Here is a 16332-nt window from a genome sequence, read left to right on the forward strand (position 1 = left end):
GTACTGTGATGGGAATAATCTGATCGCCTTCATGGGACAGCCCTGGAGTTCCATCTCAGGCTTGGGTTCAGGTCCTAGGGGCCTGGGGGTGATTCCAGGAGGCTGTGAGTGGGAGTGGGGGGTGCCAGCCAAAGCCACCTCAATTCTCTTTGTTCCTGCTCTGTTCTTCTCTACCTCCAACTGGGTTGAGTGAAACCCTAAATGTGGCAGCTCCAGAGCCCCTAGAGGCTCCTAGGACCTCTTGCCAGGGGCCCTGACAGGACAGAGACCCGGACAACACTGTTGTGGCTAGACCTGTTTCCTCCCTGCTGTGTGGGAGGGGCTGCCTCCTCAGCCGAGTGCCTCTGGACTCTTCCTTTGAGGGAGTGGGAAGCTGGCTTTCCCTTTTCCTTTCCAGAGCTCTTGGGGAGCCCCAATCTTCTGTTGCAGAGAGTGAGAAGAAACTAGGCCAGAAAGGGTCGGGTGGGGATGATCCTTCTCTGGAGCCCAGCCCTTATCTTTCCATGTGCCACAGGCTCATCCACCCATCCATATATTCATTTAGCAAATATGCATTAAGTACTTCCTATGTGCCTCTGCCTGACCAGAGAGAGATCCCTAAAGAAGGTAGGAGTGGTTTGTGTTTTCTCAAGTCAAATAATATTAATAAACCACTAACTCTGACAAGACACCTGTTATTAATAGTTGACAATTAAAAAATTACCTTAAGTATCTGTGTGTCCACAGAAGAGCTTTTTAGGCAAGCTATATCTTATTGGACATTCTTCTCTCCTACATTAACAGGAAATTCTATTTGAACCACCTTTTCACACTGGGGAGAATCTATGCAGCCCTCGCCAACACCACTCTGCAGCATTCAGCTTTCTGAGGGACTCTGTCTGGATGTAGGGGAGGAGAAAGCTACAACTAAGGAAAAACTAGACTCATCTCCTGCTGATAGCATAGCCTTTCCCTGGAGAACCACCTGGGAGCATGGCTCCGGTAAGAGCATTATTCCAGCATCATTCCAGTATGTAACTCCGGGTCTGTGCCACTACCCATCACACCTTGCCTCCGTTACCACCACCAGGGCAGGCACAAGAAGATGTGCTCTCAGAAGGGCCACGGACAAGAGATGGAGAGAAGGAAGGAAAGGGAGGCAAGACCGGAGGAGAGGGGGACAAGAAACAAAATGGCGGTGAAGAGCAAGGGGAGGGAGAAAGAGAAGAAGGGAGATCTCACAGAGAGGTGGTAAGAAAACAGAAGGGACCTGAATGAGAAGCTGAAAAGGACAAGAGAAGACATACACCACTGAGAGATGCCTCACGAAGCTTCTATTTATCTAATTTAAAACTTGAAAGTAAGGCCATATACCCAAACAAATGTGTTTTCTTCTCTGTGCCAATTATTCTGGATAACTGTGAGGGGCTAAAAACTAATTCCAGCCAAGGGCCTCTCCTGAAGTTTCATTTTTTCCCCCAGTTTGTTGTTGTTGTTGTTTGTTCCTCTTTTGATTCAAGCTTTGTGCCTTCTTCCTTAGCATATTCCCTAACTTGGACTTGCTAGCCTGGCCCTGGTATTTCAAATGAAGGTTTGGGTTTGAGGCTGCAGAAAGGTTCCTGCAGGAGGCAGTGTTAGGACAAGGTGTGTGAGGGAGGGGGACTTTCTCTTTTGTGGTCCAACTTCTTCAGTTGGCTGTTATCTCAGTCCTACGGACACTGGCTCAATTTCCTTTGCGTATGACACCCCCTTTTTAATTTTTTAAAATTTTATTATGTTATGTTAGTCACCATACAATACGTCATTGGTTTTTGATGTGGTGATCCACAATCCGTTGTTTTCGTATAACACCCAGTGCTCCATGCAGTACGTGCCCTCCTTAAAACCCATCACCGGGCTAACCAATCCCCCCTCCCCCTCCCTTCTAAAACCCTGTTTGTTTCTCAGAGTCCATAGTCTCTCATGGTTCATCTCTCCCTCCAATTCCCCGCCCCCCCCCCATTTTTCCCTTCCTTCTCCTAATGTCCTCCATGCTATTCCTTTCACAAATAAGTGAAACCATATGATAATTGACTTTCTCTGCTTGACTTATTTCACTTAGCATAATCTCCTCCAGTCCCATCTATGTTGATGTAAAAGTTCGGTATTCATCCTTTCTGATGGCTGAGTAATATTCCATTGTATATATGGACCACATCTTCTTTATCCCTCATCTGTTGAAGGGCATCTCGGCTCTTTCCACAGTGTGGCTATTGCGGACATTGCTGCTATGAACATTGGGGTGCATAGGGCCCTTCTTTTCACTACATCTGTGTCTTTGGGGTAAATACCCAGGAGTGCAATTGCTGGGTCATAGGGTAGCTCTATTTTTAAAATTTGAGGAACCTCTACACTGTTTTCCAAAGTGGCTGTACCAACTTGCATTCCCACCAACAGTGTAAGAGGGTTCCCCTTTCTCCACAACCTCTCCAATATTTGTTGTTTCTTTCCCTGACCATTTTTTGCCATTCTAACTGGTGTAAGGTGGTATCTCAATGTGGTTTTGATTTGGATTTCCCTGATGGCTAATGATGAACATTTTTTCATGTGTCTGTTAGCCATTTGTACGTCTTCTTCAGAGAAGTGTCTTTTCATATCTTCTGCCCACTTTTTGACTTGATTATCTGGTTTTTGGGTGTTGAGTTTGAGAAGTTCTTTATAGATCTTGGATACCAGCCCTTTATCTGTAGTGTCATTTGCAAATATCTTCTCCCATTCTGTGGGTTGCCTCTTTGTTTTGTTGACTGTTTCCTTTGCTGTGCAGAAGCTTTTTATCTTGATGAAGTCCCAAAAGTTCATTTTTGCTTTTGTTTCAGTAGCTTTTGGAGATGTATCTTGAAAGAAGTTGCTGTGGGCGATGTCAAAGAGGTTACTGCCTATGTTCTCCTCTAGGATTTTGATGGATTCCTGTCTCACATTGAGGTCTTTCATCCATTTTGAGTTTATCTTTGTGAATGGTGTTAGAGAATGGTCGAGGTTCATTCTTCTGCATGTGGCTGTCCAATTTTCCCAGCACCATTTATTGAAGAGACTGTCTTTTTTCCATTGCATGTTTTTTCCTGCTTTGACACCCCCTTTAAATGTTGCCATACCTTGTAAGTGCTTGTGAAACCAGCGATTCCACAGAAAGGAGGTATAGCCTCAAAACATAGGTAAGTCAGAGGTTCCAGGCTCAAAGTAAAAGTAAAATCAGAGGTTTGCAAATTATAGATCAAAGGAGTCACCAAGGAATGTCTGTTACCATGGCCCGTGGACTGGCCACTTTGTTTAAAATGCACAATATTTCGCATTCAGTAAAAAATAGACTATGAGCATTTCAACCAACTTTCCAATTGGAAAGCTTTTTTAGAGGTCTTGCTCTAATTTAAGATATCCTATGAGGATATCTTAGGATATTCACTGGAGTAATTGAAAAGGTTGGAGGGCTAAAAAGTAAGCTCCTGGATCACCATCACTCTTTCCAAGGATGAGTTTTGTTGGTGATTTCAATATCCACGTAGGTGACCCCTCCCATACGCTGGTCGCTGTTCCTTGAGCTCCTGCAGCCCAGTAATCCTGCCCACTACCCTCATCAGCCACTAACTCCTGCAATTTTATCTTAGAGTTTGTCGTTAATAACTGTAGCCCACCCCATTACTTCCACTCTCCATCTCTACCACTGCCTGTCTTTCCCTGAGTCCAGTTATCCTTCCACCCGCTAATCCCACAATCTATTGCTCCTTCTGGGTTTTCACTGTCCCTCACTCCCCTCACATCCTCATTTCCTTCCCCTCAGCCTAGATTCCATGATCAGTCATTACTATTACCATTCCCTTGCATGCACCCTCAACACCTTTGTGTCTCTTCCACTTGATTCTATTTACTTGGCTAAGTCCAACTGTCCACCAACTCCATGCCTGCATCATGCTGCTAAATTTGCCTGGAGAAAACCATGTGATATACTAACCAGTGTTACCTCAAAGTCATAATCTCAAGTCTCAGGAGGGTCCTCAGTGTTGCCTGGAGATCACACTATGCTTCCCTCATCTGTTCTCTCTGCTGAATGGCTACTTCACACCTTCTCTCGCCTCAAACCTCCAGTGCCTCCTGATGACCCAGCTTCCTTTTTCTCTGAGAACATCATAGCAATTGAAAGAGAACTCCAAGCTCTCTCCACCATGTCCACCACTTACCTGGAATTAGACCCATAGATCTAGTTTCTCTCCTTGTTACTATGGAAGAACTGTCTCAGTTCTAAGCAATGTCCAACTCTTCCCCTTTTGTACTAGATCCCATCCCATCTCTTCTACTCAAGGACATTGCTCTAGCAATTCTCCCTTTTTCCTACATCAATTTTATCCTCACTCCTAGATCCTCCCCATCAGCAACAAACTGATATTTCTCCTAAACATATTGTTATTTCTTCCACTTAAAAATAGAAGAAAATAAAACAAAACCTCCCTTGGCCCTGCTACCCCACTGCTCCAGTTTTCTCCACCCCTTTAAAGAAAACTCCTTGAAAGGGTTTCCAATTTCTTGCTTCCTATTCTCTCCTGAACCCCTCTGGTAGGTTTTGGCACCCACTACCCCACCAAACCTGATCTCCACGTTGCTAAAGCCAATGGCTAATCAGTCCTCCTCTCTCTGTTACCAGCGTGGGACATAAGTAACTACTCCTTTCTCCTTGAAATGCTTTCTTCACTTGGCTTCTAGAACACTACGCTCTCCTGGCTTTCCTCCTTCACTGACTTTTCTTCTCAGTTTCCTTTGCTGATTCATTCTCATCAATACCCTCTACCATCTCCAAATCAAAACTCATGGCTGCATATCACACATAAACCAATTATTCCCAAATTTATATCTCTAGTCCAGAACACTGTGAACTCCACAGACACCTATCCAACTGCCTACTGGACATTTCTATTTGAATATCTAATAGGCATCTCAACATGTCCAAAACTAACCTTTCAATATTATCCCTCAAGACTTGCCCCTCCCAAGGTCTTCTCTATCCTAGTCAATGGCAGCTCCATTTTTCTACTTTCTCAAAACTTTGGAGTCATCCTTGACTCCTCTCTTTCTCCCCACCCCATCGCCAACCCATCAGGAAATCCTTTTAAACTACTTTCAAAATATATGCAGGATCTGACACATCTCACTATTTCCACTACTACCCCCCTGGACCAAGCCATCATCATCATTGTCATCACCTGGATTGTTGCAAAACCTCCTAAAGGGGTGGCTTTTTTCTAATCTCACCCTCTTCGGTCACATGTAACCCTTTAAAAATCTTAGACCATGTCACTTTTCCACTCAAAACCCTCCAATGTCTTCCCATCTGTATTAGTTAAGGTAATGCTAGCTCTGAAAGAGATAAATCCCAATATATCAGTGGCATAAAATAACCAGTAGAAATTCATTTCTCACTCAGAAAAAGTCCAAAAAAGGTGTTCCTGTTCAGTGAGAGTTTTTTTTAACAAGCACCTGGGCTCCTTCCATCTCGTGATATGCCATCTGCACTACATGGCTTCTAGGGTTGCCAGAGAAAGAGAGAGAGCTTGGAGAATGGCCCATGGCAGGTTGGTAAGGCAAGTACTGGAGGCGGTAGACATCATTTCTGCTACTTTTCCTTTGGCCAGAGCTCAGTTACCCGTCCACACTGTAGTCTAGCTGTGTCCATAGAGGGAAGAGGAAACAGTCTGGTAAATAGCCAGTCTCTTCCATGCCTTCTCAGGCATGATAAAAGGGAAAGTCCTTACAATAGCGTAAAGGCCCTACATGGTGTCCCTCTGCTCCTCGCCCACCTCTCTGCTCCCTCCTCTCCGACCTCATTTTCTCTACTCTCCTCAATTACCACAGTCTAGCCACACTGGTTCCCTGCTGCTTCTTGAACACTCCAAGCATGCTTCAGGTCAGGGCCTGCCTTCTTGCTGTTCCCTTTTCCTGGAATGTTCTTCACCACCTTCAGATGTTCACTTACATGTTCATCCTCTTTATGAGCCTTCCCTGGCCACTCTTTCTAAGATTGCAACACCACTCTGGATAGTCCCAGCACTCTGTTCTCTCCTTCTCTGCCTTATTCTATTCCTTGGTACCTATCATTACCTCCCATTCTCTATGTTTTGCTTTTTTATCTGGATTATTGGCTTCATACCAGAATATAAGCACCATGAGAGTTTGGTCCATTTTGTTTATTGCTGTATCCCCAGTGCCTAGAATGGCATCTGGCGCATGGGAAACAATACGTTTATTTGTGGAGTAAGTGTTCAGCAGCACCAAATGGGCAGAGTAGGGAATGCTTGAAGAACATCAGCCTTCAGAGGTTGACATCATGCTTGCCATAAACAAGCAGTACTTCTCTGAGAGACAGAATCGAGGACTCATGGGCTTTTAGGGGCAGCTAAGGTGACATTTCTTATGTGAGTCACCCTTCAAGTCCTCTTCCTCCTCCACCTCCTTTCTAACTCAGGGCTCCCTTGAGGCTTAATGTGCTTTTCTCTCCTCAGCTCATTTGTTCTCATGGCTCCCTCAGCTGCCTCCTGGCCAATGATCCTTCTAAGTATCTCCTCCAGCCTATTGATTCTTTTTATTTTTATTTTTTAAAGACTTATTTATTTGAAAGAGAGAGAAAACGGGGCGCCTGGGTGGCTCAGTTGGTTAAGCGACTGCCTTCGGCTCAGGTCATGATCCTGGAGTCCCAGGATCGAGTCCCGCATCGGGCTCCCTGCTCGGCAGGGAGTCTGCTTCTCCTTCTGACCCTCCCCCCTCTCATGTGCTCTCTCTCATTCTCTCTCTCTCAAATAAATAAATAAAAATCTTTAAAAAAAAAAAAGAAAGAGAGAGAAAGAACACACAAGCGTTCTTTGGAGTGGCAGAGGGAGAGGGAGAAGTAGACTCCCCGCTGAGCAAGAAGCCCCATGCTGGGCTTGATCCCAGGACCCTGAGATCATCACCTGAGCCAAAGGCAGACACTTAACCAACTGAGCCACCCAGGCACCTCTATTGACTCTTCTTAGATATTCTGCCGTCATCTTAGACTTTCCATGTCTTGAACTCATTTCCCTTTTCTTACACCCATTTAGTTCATTCTCCCAGTTTCTTATGATTAAAATTTTAAATTTTTGACTGCTCCTTTATTTCTTTCATCTAAGCAGTCACTGAGTCGAGGACTTGTTATTTCCACTTTAAAAATTTCTCTTGTATATGAGAGGTGTTTTTTTTCCCAAGGCCAAGCCCTTATCCACAGGGAATCTCAGGGTTGGAGGGCCCCATCTCTGGCAGAGTCCCACTACCTTATCCAGCTTCCTCTAGGACACTTTCGAGATGGGTGGCTCTCCCGCTGGACTGCAGTTCCTTGAGGGCAGGGACCTGTCCTATTCATTGTGGGTTTACCAGCACCTGGCACAGTGCTTGACTTCAAGGAGGCATTTCTCCTGATGCAGCCTATTCTATAGTTAATCCCTATTAGGAGATGTTCCTCCTAGAAAGAACCACTTTCCACTTTCAATCTCATTCTACCTCCCACATAGGCACAAGTTTAGAAACCTTCAGAAGACCCACAATTCCCACTGCCTTCAGCTCAGGCTCCTCAGATTAAGACTTTGTATTACTTAGAGAAACTTACACATGTGCTTTCTCTTCATGCCCCCCCCCCCCTTTTTTACCTCCCTCATCCCCTGCCTGGCCTAAGAATTTATCTCCCCCCTCTGTCCCCCACTTGCTCTTGTTTCTGTTACTGCTGTTGCTGAATAGTTGCATTCAGGAATTCCTTAGTCCAGTTTGAGTTGCACCTTCTTAGGAGGAAGACCTCTCTGGTTAGCACCAAGGGTCACTGTCATTCCTAAAGCATTCGTTGTCAATCTTTCACCTTGTCAATTAAAAGCACGTTAACTTGCTTTGTATTTAAAGCTTTCATCAGCATACTATCTGTTTCAATTCGATGTTAAAGTATGAGGCTTTATGTGCTAAGAACATAGTAGGTTTATGTTCCATTGGTGTTCTAACATAGTAGTCCTCATTCAATGTTTGCTTGAATTTCATGACATGAAATTGAATGAGTAAGTGAAAAATTTCCTGTATTCCTCTTAACTCAGGAACATGCAGTGGGCTCACCCATTCAGTTCACTTCACTTAACATTATTGAGCATTTACTCTGAACTGGGCAGCAAGGTCAGAGCTGTAGATAAAAAGATGAATAAGGCAGGGGCGCTTGGGTGGCTCAGTCAAGTATCTGCCTTCGGCTCAGGTCATGATCCCAGAGCCCTGGGATCGAGCCCCGCATCGGGCTCCCTGCTCAGCAGTGAGTCTGTTTCTTCCTCTCCCTCTGCCCCTCTGCCTGCTTGTGCTCGCTCTCTCAAATAAATAAAATCTTTAAAAAAAAAAAAATGAATGTGGCAGATCTTTACCCTGGAGCTTAGCCTAGAGGAGGACATGTAGATAAAAAGCTTTTTATAGCAAAATTTGGCAAAGTGTATTGAAGATACAAAGTGTTAGGAAGGCAAAAAGAGGAATTATACCTAGTGGGGTCAGGAAAGACTTCAAAAGCTAACCGAGACTGAACCGGTACTTCTATTGGCATTCATAACACACTTAGTCCCGGCAGAGGAGATCACATGATGAAGACAGATCAAAGAGATGTGAAAAGGCAAACTGTTAGGATACACCAAGATGGTGGTGGCCAGAGCACAAGATACGTGGGAGGGAGTGGTGGGAGATAAAGCTGAAAGTTACACTGGAGCCAACGAGTGAAGAGCCTCCCGTAGGCTACATCAGGGCGGTAGCGCTGAAGGGAAAGAAGTTGGGATTGTTCAATATAGTTGTCGACTGATACAGTCGAATTAATTCGGTCCTGTGTGCTTGTGGGCATGAAGATAACTGGAAGGGTAATCCAAAAAGCCGTGTGGAGGCCGAGTCACGCGCTGTGAACTGGGACCAGGCCGCCAGACAGCCGCGCCCACACGCCACCCGGAGTAGGGGGCTGGGGCCCGCCATCCCCACAGGGCCGGGGACCAGGGTTGGGCGGGAATCCGGTCCACGCACTCGGCGCGCTCGCGGGGACGTGGCGCTTTCCAGCCAATCCCGGTTACGCGACTGTAGGGCCAATGGATGTCGGGGAATGCTGCACGTCAGCGGCGGGTTCGTTGCTGATTGGTCAGGAGGCCGCCGGCGAGGCGGATGGGGGCGGGGCGCGGAGCTGCTTCCGGTTGGGCGGTGCTTGCGCGCGTGAGCTGAACCGGTGGGTAAGCGGCGGCCACGGGAACCTGGGCTGTGGGCGCTACGAGGAAAGGTAGGTACTGCGGTCCCCAGTTCTTCTGCAGCCTCGTCCTTTTCCGCTTTTTGTCGTCTGCACTCGCTCCCGACGCGGCATGGGTCCCCTTCGTTCGGGGCCCCTGTTTCTGCTAGCGCGGGGGGAACGGGCCCTGAGCCTGCTCGCGACCCCGCGGCCCTCGGCGCGCAGTCTGAGTTGAAGGCCGCCGCTCGCTCTCCCGCGCGCGCTGGGAAGGGGCCTGAGTCTCGGCGAACTCCGGCTCCCGGTTTTGCGTTCTGGGGGGTACTGTTTTGTGCCTGGCTTGCCACGTCCTCGGCCCCTGGGCTCCGTCTCTCACCGAGTCCCTCCTGTTTGCCTACTGAAGGTCGGAGGGCAGTGGGGTAGTGTTAGTGTAACAGTTCTCTGCCACCTCCCACTAACCGGCCTACCTGTGTCCTCCAGCCCAGCCCCAAGGCCACATCCCGAGAGTAGGGTGCGTCTGCCAAGAAAGTCGTGTTCGCTGACTTTGAGGGTGTAGAAACGGGGCGGGGGGAGGGGGTGGGGGAGAATGCGGGAAGACACTATGTGATTTAAAAAAAACACCTTTGTGTAATTTTAAAGAAAAGCCGACTGCTTCGAGCTTCCGTGTTTGGCTGCATACTTTGTCAGCGACGGGAAATAGTTTTTAAGCTTTATTAGGGAATTGTATTTTACCTTTTTTGTTGCTTTTAGCTATAGATCTTAGTTCTGATTTTTGGCATGCTGTGTTGAGAAGTAAAGTTAATTCCCAACAGCTGCCCTGATTAAGAGCATAGTTAGGTGGTAGGTAGTTTTGAAAGCAGCTTGTGCACTATGGCAAAAGTTTCCTGGGTCTCCTGCTAAAATTGTAGGGCCCTTGATCTCAATTCCTGATTGTTTAAATTCTCAGAGTAATGTCTCTGAGAATTGAATTGCATTCACTTCCTGGCGGCATGTACCATAAGATCAAGGTTAATGAATTGGGAATAAGGTTGCTTTTAATATGGTTTTGTAGTTGGGAAGTAGAGAACGTGTAGTCTCCCGATAAATTATTTTTTGCCCTAGAGTGGAAGACACAAGACAAATGCATGTCTGACCTCATTCCATGAATTTAGTTAGCCAAGTAACGATGGCCATCACTGAAGAATTTAAGTATTATAGTACAAATTTACAGTACAAACCTGTAAATTGTATTTGTGGGTAGAGGATGAATTGCCTAGGCCTAATCTGAGTTTTACAGTGATTCAGGGGTCTCCAGTAGGATTTTTTTTTAAGAATTGCAACTAGGAGGACCATGAACTGATAAAGATGAATTGGGTATGCCTGAGTGGATGGTACTTGGTTATAGCTTTGAAATCAACTCCTACCACTAACTCTCAATATAATTCTTGGCTTCCGTTCATCCAGTGATGTGTCACAAGATACATATTGGTGGCATTTTCTATACATTGCACCAGTACAGGAGATTGGTAATTGATATTAACACAAATTTTCTATAACATGGGTGTGCCAGGGGTATTGGAAGGACAGAGGTGTAGCCAGGGATAGCCATTGGAGATGCTAGGCCATAACATCCTAGATCCTTTGTGAACTCTTAAATATGGGTGTTGTTGATGTTGTAATTTATGTATTAGAGTTAAAACAGCTGAAATAACACTTGCCTGTTGCTGCCTGATGGCCAGATCCGGTGAGGGGAATTGGGGGTTGGGGAGCAGGCAGGAACTGCATTGCTGCCAAGTACTGTCCAACTAATCTAGTAAAATGTATTGGTATATAAAAAATGTAAGACATTGTACTGGGGACTGTAGAAAGATATAAATATTAGCTGAGAGTCCTGCCTTTTAAAAATGTACTATCTATAGGGGAGCTAAGGAGACAACTTAAAGTAGCCTATGATCATTATTGTGGAGTGGTACAAGTTTTATAAAAGTTAAGAGGAATGGGTACGGATTACTTCCAGATGGAGTAATCATAGTAGATAGGTCTTTTCATCTAGGACTTTAAAATTATTTATAGGGCGCCTGGGTGGCTCAGTTGGTTAAGCGACTGCCTTCGGCTCAGGTCATGATCCTGGAGTCCCTGGATCGAGTCCCGCATCGGGCTCCCTGCTCGGCGGGGAGTCTGCTTCTGCCTCTGACCCTCCCCCCTCTCATGTGCTCTCTCTCTCTCATTCTCTCTGTCTCAAATAAATAAAGTCTTAAAAAAAAAAAAAAAAAAAAAATTAAAATTATTTATAGACATTTGGCACCGAAGGGAGGTTGAGCTAAAATAACTACCAAATTCTCAAGGACTTTATGTGTGTTAAACATGCACTCCAAAATTGCAACTAGAAAACAAAGCTCCTGTCCCTACATTTTGCAAAGCATTCCTATGGCAATTAATTATGTGTTAAAGTTTCATCAGCCCCAAAGGAAACTTTTTTCTTCCAGAATTTTTAGAACTTTTTTCTTAATTTTTTCACTCCGTAGCCAGAAAATTTTAGTTTGTACTGAGCTGCTTTGGTTATAGAACTAAGGAAGCCTGAGTAATAGTTTGTCATTCTCAAAGCTCTTCTTTAGGCAAATTTTGCAGTTTTTCTATTCTCAGCTGTCATATAAATGTGTGCTCTCAGTACCACAAATAATTTAATTAGAATGTGTTAATGATCTAATGTAAATTTGCTTTGTCACTAGAGAAACATGGAATAAATGGTTTGTCATTATCATAACTTTTATCAGATCATGCAGGATGACATTATTCCTTGAATGTGATAATCCGTTGTACTTGCACTAAAGTTGTAAGTGAAGAATGTCAGATAACCAGATAGCTTTAATTTCTAGATTTTATAACCTGGGCCTTAGTATACTTAAGCTGCTGTCAGGCTGTTCCCCCAACCCACAACTGAAGTAGACACTTAGGCAGTGAGATCCTCTTTTTGCTGCATTATAGAGGATTGTCCTTTTTTGCTGATTATCCAGCTCAGAGAACTGGAATTTTACCACCACACCCATTTCTCCCACTTGTTAACTTTGAGTAATGGGTCTTTGATCAACCAAAATACCTGTGGGATCACTCAGTGCTAATGTTCTTGAGAAGTTGTATTTAATCCAGACATCTGAATTTCCCTGGAACAATTTAAGTGTTCTGTGACCAATGACTGGGAAGAAAGGGAGGGAAATGGCAAGAATTTAGAGCTTTCAAGGAAATTTTTGAATGGATAAAATAAACGGATTCTTAAGGCTAATCTTTGTTATTGAAAGAAATTTAAGCTTATGCTATTAATTTTCTCCTTATGAATTAACTGGAGCAGTTCATGAAAATAACTTTTGCGGGAGACCATTATTGGTGATATACTTTGAAGGATGATCGTTACTTGATATCTTTCCTGTTCTGTTTAGTTTGTGTCTCTAACATGGCATTATCCAGTAGAAATATAGTACATGTCACATGAATACATTTTCTTTTCTTTTCTTTTTTTTTTTTTAAAGATTTTATTTATTTGACAGAGAGAGACACAGTGAGAGAGGGAACACAAGCAGGGGGAGTGGGAGAGGGAGAAGCAGGCTTCCCGCTGAGCAGGGAGCCCGATGCGGGGCTCGATCCCAGGACCCTGGGATCATGACCTGAGCTGAACGCAGACGCTTAATGACTGAGCCACCCAGGCGCCCCAAATACATTTTCATCTGAAATTTTAAAACAGATTAATGTTAATAATTTAATCCAGTGCATACAAAATGCCATTTTTTCTATGTAAAGTGTAACGCTTATATCACATCTTATTTACACCAGCCACAGTTCAAGTGCTTAGCAGCTGCATGTGATTCATAGCTATTGTCCTGAACAGTACAGGTCTAGATTTTTTTTTAAAGATTTTATTTATTTCATTTGAGAGAGCACATGCAGGAGCCAGGGGAGGGGCAGAGGGAGAGGGAAAAGCAGATTTCCCCATGAGCAGGGAGCCCGACATGGGGCCCAATCCCAGGACCCTGGGATCATGACCTGAGCCGAAGGCAGACACTTAACCGACTGAACCACCCAGGTGCCCCAGATTTTCTTTCTTTTTTTTTTTTTTTAAGAAAAAATATTAGATGTTACCCTTGGTGAAGGTGGGACAGAATTATAGAAAGAAAAACTTACAGGTCATTTGAGAAATAGGAGATGGGGAGATGCTTTTTCCACAGCCATTGATTTACCTTCTAGATCACATGATAAAAGTTCATACATCTATGTCCGCTATTTATGTTTTCCTGATATCCTGTTATCCATTGATGTGTAGCTGTGATGAAGAGGGAAGGAGAAAGAGAAAGGCCATTATTTGGTTTCAGTTTGATTGAAAAGATAAACATGCTTCAGAAATAACTGCACTAATGTAGTTCTTCAAATACGTTGTGTCAAAGGTGGTTTTGTACTGTTCTCACATCTTCCTATATAAAATATCCTTTGTCTTGGTGGATATCTTTTGTTTCTACTTGAACATTTTTATGTACTGTATGGATTTAGATAAATCTAGTACAGTCTTTTTTTAGTGTCTATATTCATAGAACAACAGGCCTTTGTGAAAGTTCCTAATAGCCAGGAGTTGGTATATTATATGTGGGTACAAAGGGTGTATATTTTTTTAAAAAGTTACTTAAAGTGCAGGGTTTTTTATTGTCCACTGCAGAGAGGTGAAGGTAGGACCATTGGCTTTGTCCATCACGTGGTCCTTGTGACCTTTTTAAGAAGTAGTTCCATCAGTGGTAGGTAGAAAGCTAGATTTCACAGTGGCAGTAGGTGGTGAGGAGCAGAGATAGCAGTATAGACACTCCTGTGGGTGAAGGAAAGGGAAGGGCAACCTTGAATGAATAGCGAGGTCTGGGAAAGACAGATTTTGGATTGTGGAGACCTGAGTAGTAGTGATTGACAAAATGGGGGAAGGAGCCTTTAGAGGCGTGGGATTGGAAGTTAATTGAAAGAGAAGGAAAAGGGATGGATAGATAGATGATAAAGCAGAAGCTCTTGACTTTTACTCTGGAATTCTCTTATCCTTGTTATCAAGATGTTAAGCCTCAAACTTAAATGTAGCTTTGCCTCTAAATCACAGTGAATCAGTGTTACATTTTTGTATGTTACATGTATCAAAACTTTGTACAGTATCTTTTCCAGGCCTGGTAATGGGCTTAGGCATTATTTATATTGTAACATTTGAGGTTTGCAAGAGTTGTTAAGGAATTATGCAAGAATTGTTGGGGTACTTTATTCTGAGGATGTAATTAATCATATATAAAATTTTCCTAAATGTGAAGTTTCCTTATTAATAGGCATAAGGAAAATCATCTGTTGCAGTGACTTGATTTTACTTGATTTTGTAAACCTCTAACATTATAGATATTGTTTGGATATATCACAAAATATCCACAACAGAAATTTGTTCCTTTTCTCTACAGAGTTTTATTGGTCTAAAGAAGTGTTTGTAGTTTGAGATGGAAGTCTTACTTTGTCCTAAAATAAAGTCATACTCATTTTGGCATTTAAGAGAGCCATTAAATCTCTTAATTTTCTCCTGTGCCACTGATTTGATTGATCAGTTGAATTATTGAAGGACAAGCTGAAGTGTTACTCTAAAGCAGCATGTTTTACTTTAAAAAGAGTTTATGTCTTAATAGATATGTGTTTTTCTTCAGTCTCCTTTTTCAATCTGGAGAAATGGCTTGAAAATGTTTTCTTTGCAACTAGTATTGAAAAGTTTTTATAATATTTAAAAAGTAATGTACACAGGTAATACACATGAGTGTGTATTCATTTACAAAATATAGACAGCAGAGTACAATACTAAAGTTCATACCAGCCTCACCACCCCGCCCCATCTCTTCTCCCTTGAGTCTGGGGGTTACCACTGTTTACAGATAGATGTTTATCCTTCCACTCCATTTTTATTCATATGTGTTCTATATTATACAAATACAAACAACCTGGGAGGTTATTTGGTTTCACTTATTACATAAATGAAATCTTAACATTGTTTTGCAACTTGCTTTTTGTTGTTCACTTAACGTGCCATGGCGAATTCTCCGCTTCAGTGCAGATAGATTCACCTCATTCTTTTTAACCTTTGTGTAGTCTCCCATAATAGAGATTTCATGTGTATTTACTAGTTCTCTGGTTTTGTTTGTTCTCCATTCCTTTTTTATCATTATAAACTGTCATTATGGAATATCTTTGTGCAGATGTATACAAATTTGGGCGTTTCAGTGGGCTAGCATGAAACAGAATACTGATAAACTTTCAGAAGCATAGCTGAGTTCTGATGTTGGTAGGAACAGCTTAAGAAAAGTCCCACCTTCTTCCCGGTTGTCTAGCGGTCTCTTGGTCTTGCTTTTTCACATTGCTTCTTACGGGTTTTCATCAGTCTCACCAACCATCCAGTAAGAGTACTATTTTTTTTGGAGAATGAACATTCCAGGAGTGACTGCCTTCAGTCATCTCCTTAGAGGCGTTTCTATTTGACTTATTGGTGCTGTCCTATTTACTGTAGAATACTTTCTACTCTCTGTTGATGCCTCCTCTGCCATTTCAGGACCTTCTCACCCTTCCCCACTGCGCTGCTTTCCCAGGCACTGCGTACAGTGTCCTTGTGTGCTCTTACAACCTGAAAGTTACTCATGGAGACCTCAGGTTGTGCTTTTGTATGATCATCTTTCTAGGTTGTGTTGGGATTAAACATATTTCTCTATTTGCTTTCTTTCTACTTTTAAGGAATCTTTATGTAACATGCTCACCATTAGCTGTTGTAAGCATTTTTTAGTTTACTGAATCCAAAGGACTCTCTAAATCCAAGGTAATGCAGTGTAACTTCCTTTACTATTTGGTGGTTACAAGAAAAACAGATACATTGAAATATGTCTAATCTGTTGGCATACTTAATTTCTTTAATTTAATTAATCCCCTGGAACAATTCATTTTAGCTCCCAAAACTTTCAGGCAGGATCAGATATATGCAGTTTCTTCATGTTAAGTATATTTTCAGGTCAGTTTTTTTTTTTAAGATTTTATTTATTTATTTATTTATTTATTTATTTATTTATTTATTTATTTATTTATTTATTTATTTA

At 43.0% G+C, this 16332-nt stretch overlaps 1 protein-coding gene across 2 annotated transcripts in view; it reads left to right on the forward strand.

The window, feature by feature from the left end:
• Nucleotides 1–9218: 9218 nt before the first annotated feature.
• The window catches only part of CALU (calumenin), a 30788-nt gene continuing 23674 nt past the window's right edge, over nucleotides 9219–16332 (forward strand). For both annotated transcript variants that reach the window (XM_021699421.2, XM_021699422.2), the window contains exon 1: nucleotides 9219–9283. The gene's annotated coding sequence lies outside the window, so the exon portion shown is untranslated. The remainder of the gene's footprint in view (nucleotides 9284–16332) is intronic.

The sequence above is a fragment of the Neomonachus schauinslandi genome, chromosome 12 (assembly GCF_002201575.2).
Source record: "Neomonachus schauinslandi chromosome 12, ASM220157v2, whole genome shotgun sequence".
NCBI classification, from domain to species: Eukaryota; Metazoa; Chordata; class Mammalia; order Carnivora; family Phocidae; genus Neomonachus; species Neomonachus schauinslandi.